The sequence below is a fragment of the Pungitius pungitius genome, chromosome 13 (assembly GCF_949316345.1).
Source record: "Pungitius pungitius chromosome 13, fPunPun2.1, whole genome shotgun sequence".
In the NCBI taxonomy this organism is placed as follows: domain Eukaryota; kingdom Metazoa; phylum Chordata; class Actinopteri; order Perciformes; family Gasterosteidae; genus Pungitius; species Pungitius pungitius.
Genome location: NC_084912.1, coordinates 2240175 through 2245867, shown reverse-complemented (window position 1 = coordinate 2245867; position 5693 = coordinate 2240175).

Genomic DNA, 5693 nt, shown 5'->3' with positions numbered 1-5693 from the left:
GAAAAGCATCTGCAAAACCACCGGCTCCATTCTGACAGGCTTCTGAAAGAGAAAAGAAGAAAAATGTCCAGTTGCATGTTTAGTGCTTCTGGATCAGGACCTCCACTACACCCTCACAAGTACCAGTAGTAGGCAATAAAATGGAGAAACACTTCTTTCTCAGCGCCACTGAGCAGGTTGGCGAGGAGCCGAAGGGTCTGTGCTACTTTGCCAAACAGCTGGAGCGACTCCTTTATTAGTTGTTTCCCTTTGGGTGGGGGGGGGGGGGGGGGGGGGGCTGCAGGCTGGATGCAGGGGAGTGGCGCTCCATCACTTCTGGTTGTCTGAACTAACGGCTGCCTCTCGGCCCGCTGCATTTATATGCCACTAATACGGCGGGAACGCACCACGCGGGACGTGGTTTGCGAGAACATGGGAATCAGCTTCCGGCGCCGCCGCAGGAACACCACGCCATGACGGCTCGTGTGTCATGTTCAGGTGGAAAGAATCACATCAGCCCCCCCTTTTCATTTCATGACTTCTCATGGTGTGAGTGCATCTGGGACGTGCCTGGGCGGTATATATGTATATATGCTATATACATATATACATATGAAATCAGCGAGGCACCTTTAAAGAGTACTTGAAGAGTTGATTGAAGCCGGTTGGTGTATTTTTGCTGAGCAGCACTTCAGTGTATTCCAGTAAAATATGCAAGAAAGGATGAGGCTGTGATATTAACGGGGATAAATGACATCAACAGGTCTCCTCAGACAGATGGAGGGAGAACATGCATGCACGCAGGCACCTCATCTTTCACGGGTGTGAGTGTGAAGCAAGACATTATTGTCAAGAATTAATGAGGAGGTCTTTTTAAGCCAAATTTTTTGCGATTCAATCTTCCACGTCTAGTACTCCCCCCCCCCCCCCCCCCCCCCCCCCGGGCCTCCAAAAAAGAAGCCTGTTTGCAATTGGAAAAGTCATTATATCAAATGCGCATTACCCCGCGTTACCCAAACAATGCATTATTCATCGGGCATAATCTCGACAGGTAATCTCCCCCCCCCACCCCCCCCTCTCTCAAACCTGTCTGCGAAAGAGATAAATAAACATATCTACCCCAGCCGCTCAGGAGTGGACGATGGTGCCATTAGGGCTGAACGATAGCTCTCCCGCTGCAGGAAAACAAGGCGGCGGCGCCCATTCGACGGGGCCGTGGCTCAAGATCACAATCGATAATAATATTCTTGGGGCGAGTGGGTCTAATAGTTTCAGAACGCCATCGTCGCCTCGCAGACGGCTCCAGGCAGACGCGCACGTGCCGAAAAACACACACACACACACAAAGGAAGAAAAAAAAAAAGGCCCTCGTTATTTTGATGTCAGCCATCGGAGAGGATCGAGGACGGATCCAGAACCGGCGACTCTTGAACTAATCCCTGATGGGGACAGGCTCTCCGGGTTGCAGCTTCAGTCAGAAGCTCCTCACACCTGCGTCTCCCTCGTGACGCCGGGCTGATGAGCTTTGGAGGCACACGGCGCAGATTTAAGCGCGGCGCGAGAAGACGTCGCTTTGCTTATTTAAAGCTGCGACAGACGCCTCGGGACACTTTGGCATCGCTACAAAAACATGGACTTTAGAACCCCGGGTTTTAGCGTTTCTTCTTTAAACTGCGCATTCAAATCATTCACCCGGGGATCCGTCACTGTGTCATCAACACTGAGCCGAGTCATGGAAGGCAAAAGGTTTATAATGTTCAGCTGCAGGTAGTTGTTCGCACCGTACAGTTACTGTCGCCGGGTAGAATGTAGTCCTCATTCCATCCAGGACTAGAAGGCAGACCTTTGTTTTATGTGTAAACGTGTGCAGTGGGAACCCCTCAGGTGAAATTGGTGAAATAAACGCTGGTCCCCAGATACACACAAACTATGGGTAAATGCACGCCTTCACGTTGTATATTCACCCCTCAGAGGAGACTTCATGTCCCTCGAGTGGTGGGAGACAAGCGGCCATTAAACCTGAAGGAAAATCTGCGGCGTCTTTTGTCTGGGAAGATTCAAAAGAGACGTCCACAAATACAACGATTTAAGTGTGGAGCAATTAGAGGGAGTGAAGCTGGAAGGAAGGTCGGCTCGCCCCGTTTGTCTCCTTCCCCCCCCCCCCCCCCCCCCCCCGGGACGGATTGTTACAATTACCGGATCTATTTGTCAGTTGTGACTTAAGTTTCTCGGCGTAACGGAGTTTGTTTGCACTCGGCAGGAACTTTGACGATACATCAAAGGCGATTCAGGCTCCTCAACAAACGTCATCCTGATTTATTGTGATCGGTGAGGAAGACTTTTTCTCTTGGTCGCTTTATAAATCAAGTGTCGGCTCCACTTCGGGCCTCCGTGCTCGTTTGCTCGTGGGCCGACTCATCGACACAGGGGGCACGTTTGAAGGGCCTCCAGGGGTCTCTGTGGATCACCATGGTGACCTCTCACCTCGTTGGTTCCTCTTTTCTCCTCCTCCTCGCAGCTTATTGATGTTCTCTCCCCTCCTTTCTCCACATCCTCCATTTAGCTCCCCTGTGCTCCTCCTATCCCCCGACGCCCACCGCTCCCCATCTCTCTCTCTCTCTCTCTCCTCCCCCCTTCTCCTTCTCTTTCTCCTTCTGTCGTGGTCCTCCTCTGAGCTGGGGGGGGGGGGGGTTTAAGAAGCAGGCTAATAGCAGTCAGAAGACAGATCTCGTTGCGGCCTGGTAAAGCTGGTAAATCCTTAACCGCTGGGGCAAAAAAAAAAAAAAAAACTGAGGTTGATGGGCCATGGGAGGGAGAAAAAAAAAAAATCAATGTTATTACAGGGCTGGTTGAAGAATACAATTTGTACCAAGAGGCAAAAAACACGGCGCTCTGATGAAAAGCATCGCTGTTTAGACGAGTCTTGTAACCAGATGCACTCGGTTTGAAGGGGAGTGAAAAACTCAGGCCAAGTTCACAAAGTTTCAATGGAAACACCTTCAGCTGCAGGACCGAGTCGATATCACCTCGATATCAGCTTGCTCTCATCATCATCTTATTCCTTCACGTTCTTCTTTTTTCAGTCTTTTCTTGCTCAGGTGCTGATTTCCCTCGGCAGTAAGTTTCGGAGGTATGTTTCTTACATATTTCTTGTATGTTTTACCCATAAAAAGATCCGCAATAAGTGTACGCAACCAGCATTCTCTCTGCTGGCCAGCAGGGGGGCGACTCCTCTGGGTGCAAAAGTAAGTCTAAACTTACTATTTCTCTCTTGATTTATTCCCTCAGTAGACATTGACATAAACGTGACTTTATGGTCTCAATCTCTAGTTTCAAGTCTTCTTCAATACAGCTCATTTCATAAATTATTTATTATTATTATTTAGTCAATTATGGTCCATACGGAGTCAAACAGACCATGAAGCAAGCTTTAGGGCGGGGCTACCTTGAGATTGACAGTTCTCTGCCACGACAAGATTTTCTCCTCTGAAACAAATTTTGAATAAATACCAATGTAAGTGGACTAAAGCTTTGTTATAATATATTATTCCACGGGATTGTGTCCGGTTTGCAGTGAGCCGGCCGCATTACAATAGTACACAAAGACAACATCAAATAATAAAACTCTACTTTTTAACCACAGTAACATTGTTATTCTTATAATTCTACATAATGATGTTTCCAGAATAAAGAAAAAAGTGAAAAGTGCTTCTGAGTCATCACTCATCTCCAGCGAGCTCCACAAATCCAACAATTTCATGGATTTGATTAAAAAATGGTTGAGATTTTTGAAAAGGATCGTTCAGAGAAGCTTGATTGCAGCGATGCAACATGTTGTCCGGGGAGGGGGGGGGATTGTTGCCAGAGACGATGACTTCTAACTTTGAGGTGGGATCATCCCCTCCCCGGAGCCCACGCAGGCCCCGTTGCTGCCATCGTGGAGGCAGACGAGGCGTGCGGCTCGCGGGGGACGTGGAGACGTTTCCGGTCGCTGAGAAGCCGCCGAGGGACGGCGGTGACAGCGCTGCAGCGCCAGCAGCCCCCCCGCGGCCCGAAGCGAGACGTCTGCTTTAAAGCAGATGAGGCCTCGCCGACATCGGTGTCGACATCACAGCTTAACTGCGCACAAAGTCCACAACACGTGAGCTGCTGTGCATTTAAATCTAGGATAAAGCTCTGCCTCGAGTATCTTATTGCTTTTATAATATGGTTACTTACTTAAATAAGCAGCAAATAGCTGCCTTTCGGCACCAAAACGCTGTGCCCCGCCTTTCAGGAGCCTGGAGAAAGTAGTCCCCCCCCACCCCCAGTACGTGTGGCTGTTGCTATGCAAACAAACAGCACTGGAAACGTAACGTTGATCGATGACCAGCTGGCAGATGGACATTCATTCGTCCATCTGCCAGATCTCGCACCGTCTCATTCATTCACGACGTCCAGCCGAATTGTCCTCTTTGGCTAAAAGGTCTCCAGAAAGCCGCCATTTGCCGCGTTACCACCAACGTTCGGGCAAATTCTAACTGTCTCGGGTCAATGTAAACGGGTACTGTGCATTAAGGCTCAATAAAGAACACCCCGAGACTCACTCTCAACCAATCACAGGGCTGGATTTCATCTATTATTAACAATAGAGGCCTCAAAAGTCATTGGTCTTTCCTAATGATTCATTCTCGGTAACTAGGAATCCCAGTTGTTCCTCACATCTTCCGTGCTGCAGTTCTTCTGGACGCTTTGCCTCAGTGAGCCGTTTGTCGTGGACAAGCAGTTCCCTTGAGGACTCTTCTCCATCCATCCACCTGCATCCGTCTACGTCTGGGGGGGGGGGCCCTTTCCCACAGCTTTTGACTGCGAAAATTGCGTTTTCAAGAAATATTACAGTAACGCGACGCGCGTTGCAGGCGATCTCTTTGTAACGAATACGTTCACACCGATTGGCTGCATTGACGCTGCGTCATGGATCCCACCAATGGGCTCTTCTAGGATTTACTTAGAATTCTAAACAAACAGTCTTTTGTTGGGAAGATGTTCACACACTGTGCACACAATGCGTTCCTGCAAACAGGGTGAACGTACGTAGAGACTGTGACTTTGAACTTTCGGTGCTGCCTCCATTACTGAACCTCAATTACTCAATTACTGGTCGTATTGTCTTTTTTTAAAAACTGGGGGTTTGTTGGGTGGATTTTGAGGAGTTTAATCGAGTTGATCACTGTGACTTTCGAGGAGGACTTTTCACGGGGTTCAGTGGGGTTTCCGAGAGAGAAGCAGGTTGAAAAAAAAAAAAAAAAAAGCATCTGATCAACAAAGCCTCGGTGCGTCTGAATTCCTTCCCCCCAGAGTTCCCATCAGGGAGAAACAACCAAGACCAGCATTCATCACGCCATCGTAACGGATTCACACTTCACCGTTTCTGTCGGATCACAGAAATTGACGTTGCGATCAATGCCATCGTAGATCCTTTTCTTCTTCTTTTTCTCTGCTGGTCTCTTTCTTCAACGGAACCTTGCTCTTGCTTTTCTCCCATTGTTCTGCATTTAGAGGGCGTGGCTATACTTTGATGCATGCGTGTGTTGTATGTAAAGGTTGAATTATTAAGACAGCCGTAAAAAGACATTTTAACATGTGACCTGATGAGTGGAATAAGGCGTCAAAGGCGAGTCTTTAGAAGTCTGGCGTGTTGACGGCTTCCCAGCAGGTCGAGATCTCCACTCGAT